At 49.7% G+C, this 22,896-nt stretch overlaps 1 protein-coding gene across 1 annotated transcript in view; it reads left to right on the plus strand.

Moving 5' to 3' along the window:
- Positions 1-22,896, plus strand: part of LOC134984250 (zinc finger protein OZF-like) — a 220,685-nt gene that overhangs the window by 192,096 nt on the left and 5,693 nt on the right. Inside the window, exon 3 of the mRNA XM_063949876.1 lies at positions 22,194-22,385. The gene's annotated coding sequence lies outside the window, so the exon portion shown is untranslated. The remainder of the gene's footprint in view (positions 1-22,193; positions 22,386-22,896) is intronic.

The following is a 22,896-nucleotide window of genomic DNA, read 5'->3' on the forward strand; positions in this document are numbered from 1 at the left end:
TTCTGTAACCTGAGGGCTCCGTGCGTCAGGATTATTAGATAATATAGTGCTATCCCTATATTCTGTAACCTGAGGACTCCGTGCGTCAGGATTATTAGATAATATAGTGCTATCCATATATTCTGTAACCTGAGGGCTCCGTGCGTCAGGATTATTAGATAATATACTGCTATCCCTGTATTCTGTAACCTGAGGGGGCTCCGTGCGTCAGGATTATTAGATAATATACTGCTATCCCTATATTCTGTAACCTGAGGGCTCCGTGCGTCAGGATTTTTAGATAATATACTGCTATCCCTATATTCTGTAACCTGAGGGGGCTCCGTGCGTCAGGATTATTAGGTAATATACTGCTATCCCTATATTCTGTAACCTGAGGGCTCCGTGCGTCAGGATTATTAGGTAATATACTGCTATCCCTATATTCTGTAACCTGAGGGCTCCGTGCGTCAGGATTATTAGATAATATACTGCTATCCCTATATTCTGTAACCTGAGGGCTCCGTGCGTCAGGATTATTAGATAATATACTGCTATCCCTATATTCTGTAACCTGAGGGGGCTCTGTGCGTCAGGATTATTAGACAATATGCTGTTATCCCTATATTCTGTAACCTGAGGGGCTCCGTGCGTCAGGGTTATTAGATAATATACTGCTATCCCTGTATTCTGTAACCTGAGGGCTCCGTGCGTCAGGATTATTAGATAATATACTGCTATCCCTATATTCTGTAACCTGAGGGCTCCGTGCGTCAGGATTATTAGATAATATACTGCTATCCCTATATTCTGTAACCTGAGGGCTCCGCGCGTCAGGATTATTAGATAATATAGTGCTATCCCTATATTCTGTAACCTGAGGGCTCCGTGCGTCAGGATTATTAGATAATATACTGCTATCCCTATATTCTGTAACCTGAGGGCTCCGTGCGTCAGGATTATTAGATAATATACTGCTATCCCTATATTCTGTAACCTGAGGGCTCCGTGCGTCAGGATTATTAGATAATATACTGCTATCCCTATATTCTGTAACCTGAGGGCTCCGTGCGTCAGGATTATTAGATAATATACTGCTATCCCTATATTCTGTAACCTGAGGGGGCTCCGTGCGTCAGGATTATTAGATAATATACTGCTATCCCTATATTCTGTAACCTGAGGGCTCCGTGCGTCAGGATTATTAGATAATATACTGCTATCCCTATATTCTGTAACCTGAGGGGGCTCCGTGCGTCAGGATTATTAGATAATATACTGCTATCCCTATATTCTGTAACCAGAGGGCTCCGTGCGTCAGGATTATTAGATAATATACTGCTATCCCTATATTCTGTAACCTGAGGGCTCCGTGCGTCAGGGTTATTAGATAATATACTGCTATCCCTGTATTCTGTAACCTGAGGGCTCCGTGCGTCAGGATTATTAGATAATATACTGCTATCCCTATATTCTGTAACCTGAGGGCTCCGTGCGTCAGGATTATTAGATAATATACTGCTATCCCTGTATTCTGTAACCTGAGGGCTCCGTGCGTCAGGATTATTAGATAGTATACTGCTATCCCTATATTCTGTAACCTGAGGGCTCCGTGCGTCAGGATTATTAGGTAATATAGTGCTATCCCTATAGTCTGTAACCTGAGGGCTCCGCGCGTCAGGATTATTAGATAATATAGTGCTATCCCTATATTCTGTAACCTGAGGGCTCCGTGCGTCAGGATTATTAGATAATATACTGCTATCCCTATATTCTGTAACCTGAGGGGGCTCCGTGCGTCAGGATTATTAGATAATATACTGCTATCCCTATATTCTGTAACTTGAGGGGGCTCCGCGCGTCAGGATTATTAGATAATATACTGCTATCCCTATATTCTGTAACCTGAGGGCTCCGTGCGTCAGGATTATTAGATAATCCATAGACAAAAAACCTTACGGTTTCACATGTTCCATTAAGGCTTCTTACACATGATCTGGCATTTCAGAAACCTGTCGTAACTCTTCCACTCAAACTCCAAAAAGCAATGAAATTCCGATCATTAAGGCTGACGCCTTAATGGACGTGTTCCTTGCGCAATACAGATATGGTATGCCATCACAGCCTGTGGGTAAGTGCAGATTCAGCACTCTCACAGAGTGAGATTGCTGTCACTCACACAATGGTGGAGCTGCTAATTCACAGATTTGTGTGCTCATTGGAATACACACATGCAGTCTATGCAACTGAAGGTCTGAGCAGTTATGTGGTGCTCCCATCCCACACAGTGCCCACAACCATCCCATTCAGTCACCACAATCCCACCTTGTTACAACAGCCTTCTCACTCCATACATCGATATCACTTAGTACACACATTTAGCTCCCTCAAACATCTTGGTTAATTGCTAAAACGATAATACCCTATCTACGGTCTATGCATCTACACTTACTTCCCCTATACACTCCCATGCTGCTCTGTCTGCCCCAATCCCTACTGCTGTGTTCTCCCATCTGTGCTAGTCTGTACTAACTTATCTATAACATCTGTCTTTCCCCACCTGTGCCTTGTCTGTATCACCGTTTCCTTCTCTCTGTACTGCTCAGTGTTTCCCTCTTCAACGTCACTCTGCCTCCTCCAATACATGGCACACTGTCTTCTCTCCCATCTGCACCAGTTTTCTACCCATCCATGCCAGTGTTTTCAACCCATCTGCATCGTTTCCCCCATCCGCACCACTCTGCCTCCCTTCCCATACGTGCTGCTTAAACTACCCACTATCCACACCACTCTTACCCTATTCATGTAGCTGACATCCTGAAGGTAAGTTTCGTGGGTCACTATGGGGGGGGGGAGGGGTTGCCCTATCCAACCCACCCAAGGATTAGGCCTAGCTGCCACCCCCCAAGGGAAGGTAAAAATACTTATTGCCTCTGATGTTGGGACTGTATTCCCCTCATCCATGCTGCTCTGCCTTCCTCATCCACGCCGTTTCTTTCCATCTGTACTGCTCTTACCCCTCCCACATCTGTGCTGCTCTTTCCCCCTCATCCAACGGCAGTGCCCACCCATCCACACAGCTCTATCTCCCCACCATCTGTGCCATTTTCTTTCCCCCCACCTGTCTTACCTCCCCCCATCTGTGGGGGTAATTCAGAGTTGATCGTAGATGTGCGTACCCCCTCTGGGCTCCTGGGGTACGCACGCGCAGTGTGTCCATTGCACGTGCGCACCCCACAATCTAATTCAGACTGCGATCGCTGCCGCTGCAGTCTGCATTATCCTGTGTTTCTTTGTCACCCCCCTATCAATGCTGCTTAGTCTTCCCTCTTTCCACACACTTCTGTCACCTCATCCACACTGCTCTGTCTCCTCCCCCCATCCACGCCACTCTTACCTCGTATGAGCAGCTCTGTCTTCCGCTCAGACCTTCAGTTGCATAGACTGCATGTGTGTATTCCAATGAGCACACAAATCTGTGAATTAGCAGCTCCACCATTGTGTGAGTGACAGCAATCTCACTCTGTGAGAGTGCTGAATCTGCACTTACCCACAGGCTGTGATGGCATACCATATCTGTATTGCGCAAGGAACACGTCCATTAAGGCGTCAGCCTTAATGATCGGAATTTCATTGCTTTTTGGAGTTTGAGTGGAAGAGTTACGACAGGTTTCTGAAATGCCAGATCATGTGTAAGAAGCCTTAATGGGACATGTGAAACCGTAAGGTTTTTTGTCTATGGAATTTCATAGCTTTTTTTAAATTTATTTTTTTTTCATTCAGAAATGTCAAATTTCACTGTAAGAATAAACATTTCATTTTTTTTACATGTTTAACGATAACACACCCCTGGTAACGAGCATTACCCCTGGCCACAAGCATTACAAACCCCTGGCAACGAGTATGACACCCGTCCCAGACATGAAACCCCTGGCAACGAGCATGACACCCAACGTGTAGAAGCTTTACTGGAGGGCATAATGTATCACGGGCATTGCAGTATGGGGAATATGGTGCAGGGAACATTACTGTATGGGGCCTAATATGGTGACATTTTTTTTTTCCTGTGGTGGCCATGGTCTGTTGGTGCAGGGCAAAAAACTGGGGTATAAGGTAGTCTTTTCCGGTGAGGCCATGCACATTTTAATTAGACCACGCCCCTTGCCTGGGTCAGAGCATTCTGCAGCTTTTACATTTCTGCTTCTCTTTTCAACAGCAGCAGAGTGCAGGGTGGAGAGGGGGCGACTCCATTTCCACTGGGCTGCCCGATCACTGAGATCAGGGACACACTGGGAGAGAAGCCATGGGTGCAGAGAGACCAGTAGGTTCCTCTAAGATTGGCGGATGCTGGAAGATTTACTTCCAGCAGCAGTACAGTTTTCTGGTTTAAGGGATATTCAGAAGTTTTCTGAAATCGGACATGTGCATCCATTCTATATATACACCAAAACAAGGGTGTAACTAGGGTAATTTGGTGCCCAGGGCAAGTTAAAGAATGCCCCCCTCCCTCCTACCCAAAAAAAAATAATCACGCACTTCCGAAAAAGGGACACTGTCAGCTGGGGATAGGCATAATCACTGTTTTGGTGAGTAACTGAAAGAGACACATGGGGCAGAGAGATAGAGGGAGACACTGGAAAGAGAATGAGAAACCAGGGGCAGAGAGATATGGAGAGAGAGAGGGGAGGATCAGGAGGGGAGAGAGAGAGAGAGAGAGAGAGAGGGGGGGATCAGGAGGAGAGAGAGAGAGAGAGAGAGAGAGGGGGGAGGATCAGGGAGAGAGAGAGAGAGAGAGGGGGAGGGGGGGGATCAGGAGGAGAGAGAGAGAGAGAGGGGGGAGGATCAAGGAGAGAGAGAGAGAGAGAGGGAGGGGGGATCAGGAGGAGAGAGAGAGAGAGAGAGAGAGACCAGGGGCAGTGAGAGGGGCACATGGGAGAGAGGGAGACAGAAACCAGGACCAGACAGAGAGAGGGAGATATGGGGAAGAGAGAGAGAGAGAGACAGTGGCGGAACTAGAGAATGGTGGGCCCCGGTGCAACAATATGCATTGGGCCCCTCTACCTTATTAAAATAAGATTTTACTCACCGGTAAATCTATTTCTAATAGTCCGTAGTGTATGCTGGGATCTCCGTAAGGACCATGGGGAATAGCGGCTCCGCAGGAGACTGGGCACAATTAAGAAAGCTTTAGTACTACCTGGTGTGCATTGGTTCCTCCCACTATGACCCTCCTCCAGACCTCAGTTAGGATACTGTGCCCGGAAGAGCTGACACAATTAGGAAGGATTTTGAATCCCGGGTAAGACTCATACCAGCCACACCAATCACACCGTACAACTCGTGATACTATACCCAGTTAACAGTATGAAAAACAACGAAGCCTCTCAACAGATGGCTTCTCAACAATAACTATATACAAGTATTGCAGACAATTCGCACTTGGGATGGGCGCCCAGCATCCACTACGGACTACGAGAAATAGATTTACCGGTGAGTAAAATCTTATTTTCTTCGACGTCCTAGTGGATGCTGGGAACTCCGTAAGGATTATGGGGATTATACCAAAGCTCCCAAATGGGCGGGAGAGTGCGGATGACTCTGCAGCACCGAATGAGAGAACTCAAGGTCCTCCTCAGCCAGGGTATCAAATTTGTAGAATTTAGCAATCGTGTTTGCCCCTGACCAAGTAGCAGCTCGGCAAAGTTGTAAAGCCGAGACCCCTGGGGCAGCCGCCCAAGAAGAGCCCACCTTCCTTGTGGAATGGGCTTTTACAGATTTAGGATGCGGCAGTCCCGCCGCAGAATGCGCCAGCTGAATTGTGCTACAAATCCAGCGAGCAATAGTCTGCTTAGAAGCAGGAGCACCCAGCTTGTTGGGTGCATACAGGATAAATAGCGAGTCAGTTTTCCTGACTCTAGCCGTCCTGGAAACATACATTTTCAGGGCCCTGACTACGTCCAGCATCTTGGAATCCTCCAAGTCCCTAGTAGCCACAGGCACCACAATAGGTTGGTTCAAATGAAAAGCTGATACCACCTTAGGGAGAAACTGTGGACGAGTCCTCAATTCTGCCCTATCCATATGGAAAATCAGATAAGGGCTTTTACACGACAAAGCCGCCAATTCTGACACACGCCTGGCCGAAGCCAAGGCCAATAGCATGACCACCTTCCACGTGAGATATTTTAAATCCACGGTTTTAAGAGGTTCAAACCAATGTGATTTTAGAAAATCCAACACCACATTGAGATCCCAAGGTGCCACTGGAGGCACAAAAGGTGGCTGAATATGCAGCACTCCCTTTACAAAAGTCTGAACTTTAGGCAGTGAAGCCAGTTCTTTCTGGAAGAAAACCGACAGCGCCGAAATCTGGACCTTTATGGAACCCAATTTAAGGCCCATAGTCACTCCTGACTGTAGGAAGTGCAGAAATCGACCCAGCTGAAATTCCTCTGTTGGGGCCTTCCTGGCCTCACACCACGCAACATATTTTCGCCATATGCGGTGATAATGGTTTGCGGTTACTTCTTTTCTAGCTTTAATCAGCGTAGTAATGACTTCCTCCGGAATGCCCTTTTCCTTTAGGATCCGGTGTTCAACCGCCATGCTGTCAAACGCAGCCGCGGTAAGTCTTGGAACAGACAGGGCCCCTGTTGTAGCAGATCCTGTCTGAGCGGCAGAGGCCAAGGGTCCTCTGATAGCATTTCTTGAAGTTCTGGGTACCAAGCTCTTCTTGGCCAATCCGGAACCACGAGTATCGTCCTTACTCCTCGACTTCTTATTATTCTCAGTACCTTTGGTATGAGCGGTAGAGGAGGGAACACATAAACCGACTGGTACACCCAAGGTGTCACTAGAGCGTCCACAGCTATCGCCTGAGGGTCCCTTGACCTGGCGCAGTATCTTTGTAACTTTTTGTTGAGGCGAGACGCCATCATGTCCACCTGTGGCCTTTCCCAACGGTTTACCAGCATTTGGAAGACTTCTGGATGAAGTCCCCACTCTCCCGGGTGGAGGTCGTGCCTGCTGAGGAAGTCTGCTTCCCAGTTGTCCTCTCCTGGAATGAACACTGCTGACAGTGCTATCACGTGATTTTCCGCCCATCGGAGAATCCTTGTGGCTTCTGCCATCGCCATCCTGCTTCTTGTGCCTCCCTGTCGATTTATATGGGCGACTGCCGTGATGTTGTCTGATTGAATCAGTACCGGCTGGTTTTGAAACAGGGGTCTTGCATGACTTAGGGCATTGTAAATGGCCCTTAGTTCCAGAATATTTATGTGTAGGGAAATCTCCTGTTTTGACCATAGGCCCTGGAAGTTTTTTCCCTGTGTGACTGCCCCCCAGCCTCGAAGGCTGGCATCCGTGGTCACCAGGACCCAGTCCTGTATGCCGAATCTGCGGCCCTCTAGAAGATGAGCACTCTGCAGCCACCACAGCAGAGACACCCTGGTCCTTGGAGACAGGGTTAACAACCGATGCATCTGAAGATGCGATCCGGACCACTTGTCCAACGGGTCCCACTGAAAAGTTCTTGCATGGAACCTCCTGAATGGAATTTCTTCGTAGAAAGCTACCATTTTTCCCAGGACTCGTGTGCAGTGATGCACCAAAACCTTTTTCGGTTTCAGGAGGCCTCTGACTAGAAATGACAGCTCCTTGGCTTTCTCCTCCGGGAGAAACACTTTTTTCTGGTCTGTGTCCAGAACCATCCCCAGGAACAGTAGACGTGTCGTAGGAACCAGCTGCGACTTTGGAATGTTTAGAATCCAACCGTGCTGTTGTAGCACTTCCCGAGAAAGTGCTACCCCGACCAACAACTGCTCCTTGGACCTCGCCTTTATTAGGAGATCGTCGATGTACGGAATAATTAAAACTCCCTTTTTTCGAAGGAGTATCATCATTTCGGCCATTACCTTGGTAAATACCCTCAGTGCCGTGGACAGGCCAAACGGCAGCATCTGGAATTGGTAATGACAATCCTGTACCACAAATCTGAGGTACTCCTGGTCAGGATGGTAAATGGGGACATGCAGGTAAGCATCCTTGATGTCCAGGGATACCATGTAATCCCCCTCGTCCAGGCTTGCAATAACCGCCCTGAGCGATTCCATCTTGAACTTGAATTTTTTTATATACGTGTTCAAGGATTTAAAATTTAAAATGGGTCTCACCGAACCGTCCGGTTTCGGTACCACAAACATTGTGGAATATTAACCCCGTCCTTGTTGAAGTAGGGGCACCTTGACTATCACCTGCTGGGAATACAGCTTGTGAATTGCCTCTAGCACAGCCTCCCTGCCTGAGGGAGTTGTCGGCAAGGCAGATTTGAGGAAACGGCGGGGGGGAGACGCCTCAAATTCCAGCTTGTACCCGAGATACTACTTGAAAGATCCAGGGATCCACCTGTGAGCGAGCCCACTGATCACTGAAATTTTTGAGACGGGCCCCCACCGTACCTGGCTCCGCCTGTGGAACCCCACCGTCATGCGGCGGACTTGGAGGAAGCGGGGGAGGACTTTTGCTCCTGGGAACCGGCTGTTTGTTGCAGCTTTTTCCCCCTACGTCTGCCTTTGTGCAGAAAGGACACGCCTTTTCTCCGCCTGCTTTTCTGGGGCCGAAAGGACTGTACCGGATAATACGGTGCTTTCTTAGGCTGTGAGGGAACATGGGGCAAAAATGCTGACTTCCCAGCTGTTGCTGTGGAAACCAGGTGTGAGAGACCATCCCCGAATAACTCCTCACCCTTATAAGGCAAAACTTCCATGTGCCTTTTAGAATCTGCATCCCCTGTCCACTGCCGAGTCCATAAGCGTCTCCTGGCAGAAATGGACATTGCACCTATTTTAGATGTCAGCCGACAAATATCCCTCTGTGCATCTCTCATGTATAAGACTGCGTCTTTTATATGCTCTATGGTTAGCAATATAGTGTCCCTGTCTAGGGTGTCAATATTTTCCGACAGGGAATCTGACCACGCAGCTGCAGCACTGCACATCCATGCTGAAGCAATAGCTGGTCTCAGTATAATGCCTGAGTGTGTATATACAGACTTCAGTATAGCCTCCTGCTTTCTATCAGCAGGCTCCTTTAGGGCGGCCGTATCCAGAGACGGTAGTGCCACATTCTTTGACAAGCGTGTGAGCGCTTTATCCACCGTAGGGGGTGTCTCCCAACGTGACCTATCCTCTGGCGGGAAAGGGTACACCATTAGTAACCTTTTAGAAATTACCAAGTTTTTATTGAGGGAAGCCCACGCTACTTCACACACTTCATTTAATTCTTCAGAAGGGGGAAAAAACACTGGTAGTTTTTTCTCCCCAAACATAATACCCTTTTTTGTGGTACCTGGGGTTACATCAGAAATGTGTAAAACATTTTTCATTGCCTCAATCATGTAACGAGTGGCCCTATTGGACATTACATTAGTCTCTTCGTCGTCGACACTGGTATCAGTATCCGTGTTGACATCTGTGTCTGCCATCTGAGGTAGCGGGCGTTTTAGAGCCCCTGATGGCCTTTGAGACGCCTGGGCAGGCACGAGCTGAGAAGCCGGCTGTCCCGAAAATTTGGCATGTCGTCAAATTTTTTATGTAAGGAGTCAACACTTTCACGTAATTCCTTTCATAAGTCCATCCACTCAGGTGTCCGCCCCTCAGGGGGTGACATCACATTTATAGGCATCTGCTCCGCCTCCACATAAGTCTCCTCATCAAACATGTCGACACAGCCGTACCGACACACCGCACACACACAGGGAATGCTCTGACAGAGGACAGGACCCCACAAAGCCCTTTGGAGGAGACAGACAGAGAGAGAGTATGCCAGCACACACCAGAGCGCTATATAAAACAGGGACTAACTGAATTATATCCCCTTATAGCTGCTATATATATATATTGATATACTGCGCCTAAATATAGTGCCCCCCCTCTCTTTTTTACCCTTCTGTAGCTGTAGACTGCAGGAGAGAGTCAGGGAGCTTCCTTCCAGCGGAGCTGTGAGGGAGAAATGGTGCCAGTGTGCTGAGGGAGGTAGCCCCGCCCCTTTTTCGGCGGACTTCTCCCGCGTTTTTATAACTCTGGCAGGGGTATTAATTTACACCTATATAGCCTCTAGGACTATATATGGTGTAGATTTTGCCAGCCAAGGTGTGTAACATTGCCCTCAGGGCGCCCCCCCCCCCCCCCTTCCCGAGCGCCCTGCACCCATCAGTGACCGCAGTGTGAGGTGTACATGAGGAGCAATGGCGCACAGCTGCAGTGCTGTGCGCTACCTTGGTGAAGACTGAAGTCTTCTGCTGCCGCTTTTCCGGACCATCTTCATGCTTCTGGCTCTGTAAGGGGGACGGCGGCGCGGCTCCGGGAACGAACACCAAGGTCGGGTCCTGCGGTCGATCCCTCTGGAGCTAATGGTGTCCAGTAGCCTAAGAAGCCCAAGCTACCACCAGTTAGGTAGGTTCGCTTCTTCTCCCCTTAGTCCCTCGCTGCAGTGAGTCTGTTGCCAGCAGATCTCACTGTAAAATAAAAAAACTAAAATATACTTTCTTTCTAGGAGCTCAGGAGAGCCCCTAGTGTGCCTCCAGCTCGGCCGGGCACAAGATTCTAACTGAGGTCTGGAGGAGGGTCATAGTGGGAGGAGCCAGTGCACACCAGGTAGTACTAAAGCTTTCTTAATTGTGCCCAGTCTCCTGCGGAGCCGCTATTCCCCATGGTCCTTACGGAGTGCCCAGCATCCACTAGGACGTCAGAGAAAAATATGGGTAGCACGTGCCACAGAAAAAACTGTAAGTGGGTGACTGAGGTAGTGCTGACAGGGAGAGAGCGGGTGACTGAGGCAGGGCTGACAGGGAGAGAGCGGGTGACTGAGATGTGCGGCTGCCAAGGGCCGGGGGCCGATGGTCTGGAGAGTTGGGCGCTGCGGCGGGGATCGCTGCTTTAAGGTCCTCTAGTGGTGACACAGTATAGTGTGAGACAGAAGCTTGGCTAAAGCTGTGTGCCAACAGCTAAGTATGTCTCCTGTGCTGGGGGCAGTCATGTTGGAGGCTGGGGTGACAGGGATATAGTGGGTGACTGAGGCAGGGCTGACAGGAGGATAGTGGGTGACTGAGGCAGGGCTGACATGGGGAGAGTGGGTGACTGAGGCAGGGCTGACAGGGAGAGAGTGGGTGACTGGTGAGGCAGAGGTGACAGGGAGAGAGTGGGCGACTGGTGAGGCAGAGGTGACAGGGAGAGAGTGGGCGACTGGTGAGGCAGGGGTGACAGGGAGAGAGTGGGCGACTGGTGAGGCAGGGGTGACAGGGAGAGAGTGGGCGACTGGTGAGGCAGGGGTGACAGGGAGAGAGTGGGCGACTGGTGAGGCAGGGGTGACCGGAAGATAGTGGGTGACTGAAGCAGGGCTGACAGGGAGATAGTGGGTGACTGAAGCAAGGGTGACAGGGAGAAAGTGGGCGACTGGTGAGGCAGTGGTGACAGGGACTTACTGGGTGACTTGTGAGGCAGGGGTGACAGGGAGAGAGTGGGCAACTGGTGGTGTGATAGGGAGAGAGTGGGTGACTGAAGCAGGGGTGACAGGGAGATAGTGGGTGACTGAAGCAGGGGCGACGGGGAGATAGTGGATGACTGAAGCAGGGGTGACAGGGAGATAGTGGATGACTGAGGCAGGGGTGACAGGGAGATAGTAGGTGACTGAGGCAGGGGTGACAGGGAGATAGTGGATGACTGAGGCAGGGGTGACAGGGAGATAGTAGGTGACTGAGGCAGGGGTGAGAGGGAGATAGTGGGTAACAGGTATAGAGTGGGTGACTGAGGCAGAGGTGACAGAGAGAAAGTGTGCTTGCAGAAAGATGGCGGCCGCAGTGTGCAACCCTGTGCCAGTGGTTTCCCTTTCTGGCTCCCCACTCACCTCACCCTGTGATCCAGGCTCTCCTGGGGCAGTGCAGCAGGGGTGCGAGCACACCTCGGGAGGAGATGAGAAGGCAGCGGCAGCTCCCTCCACATATGATACTCTCCGCAATGTAACGGTTAGCCGGCCGTGTGTGTGTGTGTGTGTGTGTGTGTGTATATACACACACACACACACACACACACCGTAAAAGACACACACATAGCAAAACACACATACACACGTATGACAAAACACACAAACAGCTAAACACACATAGCAAAACAATTGTACACACACACATATAGCAAAATACGTACACAGATAACCACACACACTCTGGTACTTACATACTTTACCCCTACTGGCTGGCTCTCTGGTTCCGAGAAGGCCCTTCACGACTGACAGCAGCAGCAGCAGCAGCAGCGCGGTGCCGGGTTGAAGGGGAATGCAAATGCCTTCTCATCCCGACTGCCACCTCTCACTTATACACCCTCTGGTCTCTCTCATATTACTTCACATCTCTCCTTTTTCTCTCTAATTCTTGCTCTCTTTTACACACATGCTATCTTGTTTTATTTCTGCCACACACACGCTATCTCATTCTGTCTCTAATACTATACATCCCTACACTGCCTCTCTCATACATTCATACATCCCGCACGCTGACGCACTCATACATCCCGCACGCTGACGCACTCATACATCCCGCACGCTGACGCACTCATACATCCCGCACGCTGACGTACTCATACATCCCGCACGCTGACGCACTCATACATCCCGCACGCTGACGTACTCATACATCCCGCACGCTGACGCACTCATACATCCCGCACGCTGACGCACTCATACATCCCGCACGCTGACGCACTCATACATCCCGCACGCTGACGCACTCATACATCCCGCACGCTGACGCACTCATACATCCCGCACGCTGACGCACTCATACATCCCGCACGCTGACGCACTCATACATCCCGCACGATGACACACTCATACATCCCGCACGATGACACACTCATACATCCCGCACGATGACACACTCATACATCCCGCACGATGACACACTCATACATCCCGCACGATGACACACTCATACATCCCGCACGATGACACACTCATACATCCCGCACGCTGACGCACTCATACATCCCGCACGCTGGGGGGCGACACACAGGGGATGACACATTGGGCGCAGGGGACTGGACGGGGTGGCGACGCGCAGGGGACTGGACGGGGTGGCGACACACAGGGCACCGGGGACTGGACGGGGTGGCGACACACAGGGCACCGGGGACCGTACAGGGGGCAACAAGCAGGGCGCAGGGGACCGACATGCAGGGCACATGAGTCTGTATGGGAGGGCAACATGCAGGGCACCGGGGTCTGTATGGAGGGCGGCGACATGCAGGGCGCAGTGGACTACTGGGGGCGACACGCAGGGGACTTATGGGGGGGCAACATGCAGGGGGCTGTACGGGGGGACGACATGCAGGGCACAGGGCACTGTATGGGGAGGTGACATGCAGGGCACAGGGGACTGTATGGGGAGGCGACACGCAGGGCACAGGGGCTGTATGGGTGGGGGCAATGCGCAGGGCACAGGGGCTGTATGGGTGGGGGCGATGCGCAGGACGGAGGGGACTGTATGGGGAGGTGACATGCAGGGCACAGGGGACTGTATGGGGAGGCGACACGCAGGGCACAGGGGCTGTATGGGTGGGGGCGATGCGCAGGGCACAGGGGCTGTATGGGTGGGGGCGATGCGCAGGACGCAGGGGACTGTATGGGGAGGTGACATGCAGGGCACAGGGGACTGGACGGGGAGGCGACACACAGGGCACAGGGGACTGTATGGGTGGGGGCGATGCGCAGGGGACTACCAGAATGAGCCACAAGCAGGAGACTGTTTGGGGGCCACACACATGGGGAGGGGCAACACACGCAGGGGACTGTACTGAGGGGGGAGACACACAGGGGACTGTACTGAGGGGGGCGACACACAGGACAAAGCAGACTGTAAGGGGGGGTAACACACCTAGTGCAGGGGACTGCAAGGGTGGGCAACATGCAGGGCTCAGGGGACTGTATGGGGGGTCGACACGCAGGGCACAGGGGACTGTATGGGTGAGGGTGACACGCATGGGAACTACAGGGGTGAGCCACAATCAGAAGACTGTTTGGGGGGCCATACACATGGAGGAGGGGTCAACACATAGGACGCAGCGGACTGTAAGGAGGGGACAACACACAGGGCGCATGGGACTGTAAAGGGGGGCAACATGCAGGGTACAAGGGACTGTATTACGGGGCAACACCCAGGGAACTGTACAGTGGGGTGACTTGTCACAATCTGGGGAGCACTCACCTGGTGAGAAGGAGCAGGATCAGGTATGGAGGAACCAGCTAAGGAGGCTGCAGAGAGGACCAGTCCGGCAGCAACAGCTAGGAAGGGCTTCAGTTAAGTCCGACAATGCATTCAGCTTTACCCGCATCCTTTTGGTGAGGGGAGGCAAACACCCAGGCTGGCGGCAGATGCAGGGCTGGCAGAATGATCTAGGCGGGCGGCGGTAGCGGGCACACACACAAGGGCAGTGTCTGGAGGAAGGGGGCGGAAGCGGCTTTTGCCGAGGTCCGCGGCCACACTGCGGGGCACCAGCGGCTTTTGCTGAGGTCCGGGGGCCACACTGCGGGGCACGTCACTTTTGAACCGTGCAGGCAGTGTCTGGGGAAAGGCGTGATCAGCTCTGGCGCTATGGGTGTCAAGGACCTGGTGCTGGGGGCTGTGGCTGCAGAGGAAGCTCCGGAGGGCAGGGGGACAGCCCATAGCCACGCATGCAGGGCGCAGGGGAGTACCATGGCTGCAGAGGAAGCTCCGGAGAACAGGGGGACAGCCCAGTCACGCATGCAGAGCGCAGGGTTGTACCGTCACTGGTGCACCGTGCAGGCAGTGTCTGGGGGAAGGAGCATAGGCGTGCGCAGCTTATTTTATTAGGGTGCACACCGCCAGAGGGGCTTGTCTAGCACTATTTTACATTCTCTCAGTAAAATCACATGGCTTAATCTAATTTATCCCTAGTTCCCAATAGTACATGTAGATATAATACACCCCAGAAAAATAAAATTAATAAAATGAAGCATAATGGCGAGACCACTGGCCAGTATTCCACTCTTGCATAACCCTAAGCCCCAGCTGCCACTGCGCCCTGTCGCTGCTTACACTTCCCCAACCTATCCCTGACCCAGTGGCAGAACTAGAGTGTGGTGGGCCTAGGTGCATATGCATTCTCTTGCACCCCAGCACCTACACCCTGATTTTGAGTGGGACACTCTGAAAATTATGTGAGATTTAGGGGGGCGAACATTTGAGTTATTCACATTATGTCACACAGTATGAGCCGAAATTCACATTATGCCACACAGTATGAGCTAAAATTCACATTATGCCACACAGTATGAGCCAAAATTCACATTATGCAGCACAGTATGAGACGAAATTTACATTATGCCACACAGTTTGAGCTGAAATTCACATTATGCCACAACGTATGAGCCGAAATTCACAATATGCCACACTGTATGAGCCAAAATTCACAATATGCCACACTGTATGAGCCACAATTCACATTATGCCAGAAGGCATGAGACGAAATTCACATTATGCCACAATTCATGAGCCGAAATTTACAATATGCCACAAGGCATGAGCCGAAATTCAGAATATGCCACAAGGTATGAGCCGAAATTCACAATATGCCACACGGTATGAGCCGAAATTCACAATATGCCACATGGTATGAGCAGACATTCACAATATGCCACACGGTATGAGCCGAAAATTCACAATATGCCACATGGTATGAGCCGAAATTCACAATATGCCACACGGTATGAGCCAAAATTCACAATATGCTATACGGTATGAACCGAAATTCACAATATGCCACACAGTATGAGCCGAAATTCACAATATGCAAATGGTATGAGCCGAAATTCACATTATGTTACACGGTATGAACAGAAATGCATATTCTGGTTTTCATATTCGGAGGATGACACTGGGGTGAGGCAGAGGGTGACAGCCATGAGGGTGACACTGGGGTGATGCAGTCGAAGAAAGGCAGAGGGTGACATGTAGTGGGAGACAGAGGGTGATACTGGGGTAACACAGTCGGTGATAGGCAAATGGTAACACTGGGGACATGTAGTGGGTGACAGGCAAATGGTAACACTGGGGACATTTAGTGGGTGACAGGTAGAGAGAGTGACAGCCATGAGGGTAGCACTGGGGTGAGGCAGTGGGAGAAAGGCAGAGGGTGACACTGAGGATACTTAGTAGATGACAGGCAGAGGGTGACACTGGGGACATGTAGTGGGAAACAACAAAAACAGAGAAAGATTGTCTCTTTGTTGGCGCACTTAAGAAACTGAAAAAGAAATATATTTATGTATTCTGAATTTTTAACCCGCAGGACATGTAGTGGGGACAGGCAGAGAGTTTGACACTGGGGTGAGGCAATGGGACATAGACAGAGGGGCACACTATGGACAAGTAATGGGTGACATGCATAGGGAGACACTAGTGATACGTACTGGGTGACATGGAGGAAGGTTGGGGGTGCAGCAGATGGGCATTTGGAGCTGTGAGTGGAGAGTGGGGCATGTGTGGGCAGCAAGTATTGAGAACGCTCCTAATGAAAAAGCTGAGAGAAGACCATGTACCCTGGCCACACCACATCCATTAATGTGGAGACCTGACAGACACGGGGAAGAGCCAGCATGAAGCAGAGAGTTGGGTAAGTGGGACAAACCTTGGCTGTGGGCGGCTACTCTCTCCAGTACCACCAGCTGGCTCAGCTCCGCCGACACCTTGCCCTGCAGACGCTCTGAGTCCTGGCCCCTCAGCAGCGCTTTCAGTGTGCACTCTACTCCGTCCATCACCTCCGCGGGTCCCGCAACCATGGCATCCTGTAAACAGAATCTGTCAAACAAGTCATGTCACACAAACACAGGGGCCGCTGGGGGGAGTACAGACGGCACCTGCAGAGTAGAAACTTGCACGCTTCTCCATGATCCTTAGTGGACCCACTTCACCATGACTGTGGAGCTGGTATATGTAATAGGCTAACACTGAGGGGTACCTGACATTAGGGTATGCCTGTGCAATACTCCCCATGCATAGAACGCATACATATACATTTAAACACGCATATGGGTTTGGTATGCATGACAGCCGAATGGGATGCCGGCAGTCAAAATACCGACGCCAGCATCCAGAGGAATTCAATCCTGACTGGTGATTTAACTAATCTATCCTCTGTCCGCTACCCCCTAAGCCCAACCCTAACCTCCCCTCCCTAAACTCCACCTGGTGGTGCCTTATCTTAACCCTCCTGTCCGCAGCCTAACCCTAACCTCCCACCTACTGTAGCCTAACCCTATCCCCTCCAGTGTCGGCTAAATTTACCCCCCCCCCCTCCTCCTCCCCCCTTCTCCGGCAGTAGTCAAAGTTTTGTGGCTATACTTACAATGGCCGGGATCCTAACACATACACAGACATACAGTCGTACACACACTGTACATATACACACAAATACAAAACATACATATACACATATATAGAACACATACACATACAGTACATATAAACACACACACAGAACACATACATATGCACATATATAGAACACATACAGTACATATAAACACACACACACAGAACACATACATATGCACATATATACACTAGAGTATACACACAAACCCACTGACACCTGGAGGATGGAGCCCAGTGGTAGCTGCAGGAACCAGGAGCAGATCAGTGCTGGCAGTCGTGCAGGTAACTTTACATCATTAAGCTCCGCCCACTAGCGGCTTATGCCGCGATTCGCGGGTTGGTGGGGGAGGGGGCGGAGCCAATATGACACCATTCAAAGAGAAACATGTCATAATGGCTCCACCCCTCACCACCAACCCGCAAATCGCGGCATATAGCCGCGAGGGGGCGGGGCTTCAATCGCCGGGACAGGGACCCACTTGAAAAAAATATATATTTGATCCATGGTGGGGGGAAACTCACAGGTCCTTCCATTGCCCAAAGTTTAGTTGAGCCAGCTCTGACATGCCCCATGCCACTGCAAATGCCCTAGGGATTTGCCTATAGATAGGGCCGGCTCTGACTATCTGCTTACGTTCTCCGCTGCCACCTGTCAAGTGTCAGGGTTGCTGGACATTAGGGGGTGCCTGTGCGCACCAGGCACCCCCTGTGCACACACCTATGGGAAGGAGTGATCAGCTCTTCCTCTGTGGGTGTCAAGGAAAGTGCTGGTGCTGGGGACCGTGGCTGCAGATGAAGCTCCGGAGGGCACTGGGACAGCCCATAGCTGCGTATGCCTGCAGGGGAGTATCATGTCTGCAGTGGAAGCTCCGTGGGCAGGGGGACAGACCATGGCCGTCAGGCAGGAAGGAGGCGCAGAAGGGGGAGAGAATAGAGAACGGGCTGCGCCTCCTTTCTTTATGAGTTCACCTTCTCTGGAGCAGCAGCATCAGTCCGGCATGTGATCCGGATGAGCTGCCCAGGGCTGTTGTATGCTTGTGCCCTTGTGCACACAGAGGATGAAGGAAGCAGTGCTAAGCACTATTGAACTTCCCGCTCCTAGCTGACTGCGGCGATCACGTGATGTAAGCCGGCCCAGGCACCGCTCGAACTGGACAATGAAATCTAATTAATGTGAGCGGTGCCAGGGCTAGTTATTGTCACAGTGTGCCCCCAGTAGCCCCAAAACACCCCCCAGCCCCACTGAATTACCGAAGTGTAGGCAGTTCCCCTGTAGTTTACTGAATGAAAATGGGAGGCAGTGAAAAAGTCAGCCATGTTTGTGCTCTCATATGAAGCCTCTGTGAGTACACCCCCTGCTGGCGGCCACTGCGCAGCCGCAACAAATTGAAAAGCCCTATCTTTATAATGGGGCATATTTTACTGAATTAAAAAAAAACTATAACTTTCTAAAACACCACAACCCCAAAAGGCATTACACTGGGACAAGATGTATCTAATAAAACAAACCTCAAGTCTTAATTCATCCTCTATCCTGAGTTATGCCTTCCCAAAAATCTTCTCATACATTACATGGAAAACCATGTCAAAAAGCCATCCAGGAAGTAGCAGAAAAAAACTGACAGTTGAAACTTTAGGTTACTCCCAATTCCTAATTTTTTATTATTTTGCCCTGAAATTTGGCATGCCGCAGCGGGTGACGATTCTACACGCCCATGCCAAATTTCAGCTCAGTATGTCCTATCACTTTTGAGGTGTAGCCCCTCAAACACTATGCCCCCATCTCACAAGTTCCCTATGGGAGAATTCCGTTTGTTCGATTCAGCCTTAATATAAGGGCACGACCGTGCCCTTATAATATACTGCTATCCCTATATTCTGTACCCTGAGGGCTCCGTGCGTCAGGATTATTAGATAATATAGTGCTATCCCTATATTCTGTAACCTGAGGGCTCCGTGCGTCAGGATTATTAGATAATATAGTGCTATCCCTATATTCTGTAACCTGAGGGCACCGTGCGTCAGGATTATTAGATAATACACTGCTATCCCTATATTCTGTAACCTGAGGGCTCCGTGCGTCAGGATTATTAGATAATATAGTGCTATCCCTGTATTTTGTAACCTGAGGGCTCCGTGCGTCAGGATTATTAGATAATATAGTGCTATCCCTATATTCTGTAACCTGAGGGCTCCGCGCGTCAGGATTATTAGATAATATAGTGCTATCCCTATATTCTGTAACCTGAGGGCTCCGTGCGTCAGGATTATTAGATAATATACTGCTATCCCTATATTCTGTAACCTGAGGGCTCCGTGCGTCAGGATTATTAGATAATATACTGCTATCCCTATATTCTGTAACCTGAGGGCTCCGCGCGTCAGGATTATTAGATAATATAGTGCTATCCCTATATTCTGTAACCTGAGGGCTCCGTGCGTCAGGATTATTAGATAATATACTGCTATCCCTATATTCTGTAACCTGAGGGCTCCGTGCGTCAGGATTATTAGATAATATACTACTATCCCTATATTCTGTAACCTGAGGGCTCCGTGCGTCAGGATTATTAGATAATATAGTGCTATCCCTGTATTCTGTAACCTGAGGGCTCCGTGCGTCAGGGTTATTAGATAATATACTACTATCCGTGTATTCTGTAATCTGAGGGCTCCGTGCGTCAGGATTATTAGATAATATAGTGCTATCCCTATATTCTGTAACCTGAGGGCTCCGTGCGTCAGGATTATTAGATAATATAGTGCTATCCCTATATTCTGTAACCTGAGGGGGCTCCGTGCGTCAGGATTATTATATAATATAGGTATTTCACAGGATATACGTATTCTGTATTTTTCTTTGTGTTTTTCAGTAACATTTTACCTCAGAAATCCTCCGTTTGTGCTGTCACACTGTACGGGGGGGTTTGAGTTAGGTGTTCTATCTCCTGACATTGTACTACGTCGCCCGTGGTTTACGCTTTCATATAATGTCAGCTACATGGGAAGATGGGTCTGGGACTGATTCCGCTGTGCACGGTTATGACGTCCCAGATGCATTAGAGGATAACATGGCTGCGGAACTGGTTAACAAAACTGAGCTCCAGTGCACGGAGGCGGGGTTATAGAGGAGGCGGGGTTATAGAGGAGGCGGCGCTGAGCATCTTGGGAACAGTCAAAACTTTTAGCCTGTTGGTGCCTCGGATCAGGATCCTACTCTACACCTCGATGTTATTCCCTGTGGAATCCAGTGTACCTTGCAGAAAGAGATTTAACAAAGGTAAGTTCTTACCATAAATCTCCTTTTTAATTACCTACCGGTAAATCCTTTTCTCGTAGTCCATAAGGGATATTGGGCGCCCGCCTCAGTGCGGTGACTTTTCTGCAGGTTCTCTTTTGTACGGTTACCTGTTCAGCTGTTACTGTTTGTTACCAGCCATTGCTGGTTGCTTTATGTTGTGGTGTGCTGGTGTAAATCTCACCACTCATTGTTGTGATCTTCCTTCTCTCAAGTATGTCCTTTCTTCTTCGGGCACTGTTTTCCCTATAACTGCCTGTGGGATGGGGCATAGAGGGTTGGAGCCAGCACAGCCAGTTTAAAGAAATTTAAAGTGCACCGGCTCCTTTGGACCCTGTCTATACCCCATCGTACTAGATTCTCCCAATATCCCTTATGGACTACAAGAAAAGGATTTACCGGTAGGTCATTAAAATCCATTTTTTTTGCAGGGGAAGCAGCCTGAGGTGTAATTTTATTATTACTATAAAGGGAAAGCAGAATGGGGTGTTCTGTTGTTATTAGTGTTATACAGGAGAAGCAGGTTTTTGTGTACGGTTGTTATTATTATACAGGAACAGCAGCTTGTGGTGTCCTGTTATTATTATTATACATCGGGAGTGGTGGGGATGTCCTACAATACAAGAGGAATGGTCTGAGGTGTCCTGCTTTTACAGACATCTGTTATTATTTTTATACTGGGGTGCAGCCTTTAGTGTTGTTGTTGTTGTTGTTGTTATTATTATTACTAATATTAATTTTATTATATGTAATTGTGGGGATTGAAAATATTGCTCAAATTCTAGTATATATTAAAGCAGAGACCATAATACCCCTAGCATGTGTAACAGATGATAATAGGAGCATTATGAAGCAAATGTGACATCACTTATATCTATAGTAATAATACAGGGACATGACTGGGGAGGTAAGGGGATCCGGAAATGTAACAGTGACATCACTTATATCTATAGTCATAGTAAACGGACATGACTGGGGAGGAGAGGGGGTCTAGGAGTGTCACTGTGACATCACTTAAATCTATGGTAAAAATACAATGACAAACTGTGGAGGTGAGGGGACCTGGGAGTGTCACAGTGACACCACTTATATATCTATAGTAATAATACAGGAACATGACTGGGGAGGTGAGGGGATCTGGGAGTGTCACAGTGACACCACCTATATCTATGGTAATAATACAGGGACATGACTGGGGAGGTAAGGGGGTCTGGGAGTGTCACTGTGACATCACTTATATCTATAGTAATAATACAGATACATAACTGGGGACGTGAGGGGATCTGGGAGCATCATAGTGATGTCATTTATATCTATAATAATAATACAGGGACATGACTGGGGAGGTGCGGGGATCTGGGAGAGTCACAGTGACATCTGTTATATCTGTAGTAATAATACAGGGACATGACTGGGGAGGTTTGGGGATCTGGGAGTATTTACAGTGATATTGATGTCTCACTAATTTCGCAGGATTACACAGTAGTAAGGAAGACATCCGGTGAGTGTGAGACACCCAGCAGCCGTCCCCGTGTGTCAGGAGGACTGAGCAGGACCCAGAGCCCCATCACGTTGCCACCACCTCACTGACTGATACATGAGAGGCACAGTGACCAGAAGATCCTGGAATTCATCAACAAGATCATTCAGCTGCTGACTGGAGAGGTGACTGCTGGGAATGGGACATTATACAGTAACACCAGGGGATGTGTCTGGGTGATGACTGGAGAGGTGAATGCTGGGAATGGGACATTATACAGTAACACCAGGGGACATGTCTGGGTGATGACTGGAGAGGTGACTGCCGGGAATGAGACATTATACAGTAACACCAGGGGACGTGTCTGGGTGATGACTGGAGAGGTGACTGCTGGGAATGGGACATTATACAGTAACACCAGGGAACGTGTCTGGTGATGACTGGAGAGGTGACTGCTGGGAATGGGACATTATACAGTAACACCAGGGGATGTGTCTGGGTGATGACTGGAGAGGTGACTGATGGGAATGGGACATTATACAGTAACACCAGGGGATGTGTCTGGGTGATGACTGGAGAGGTGACTGCTGGGAATGGGACATTATACAGTAACACCAGGGGATGTGTCTGGGTGATGACTGGAGAGGTGACTGCTGGGAATGGGACATTATACAGTAACACCAGGGGATGTGTCTG

The sequence above is a fragment of the Pseudophryne corroboree genome, assembly GCF_028390025.1.
Source record: "Pseudophryne corroboree isolate aPseCor3 chromosome 3 unlocalized genomic scaffold, aPseCor3.hap2 SUPER_3_unloc_43, whole genome shotgun sequence".
NCBI lineage: Eukaryota > Metazoa > Chordata > Amphibia > Anura > Myobatrachidae > Pseudophryne > Pseudophryne corroboree.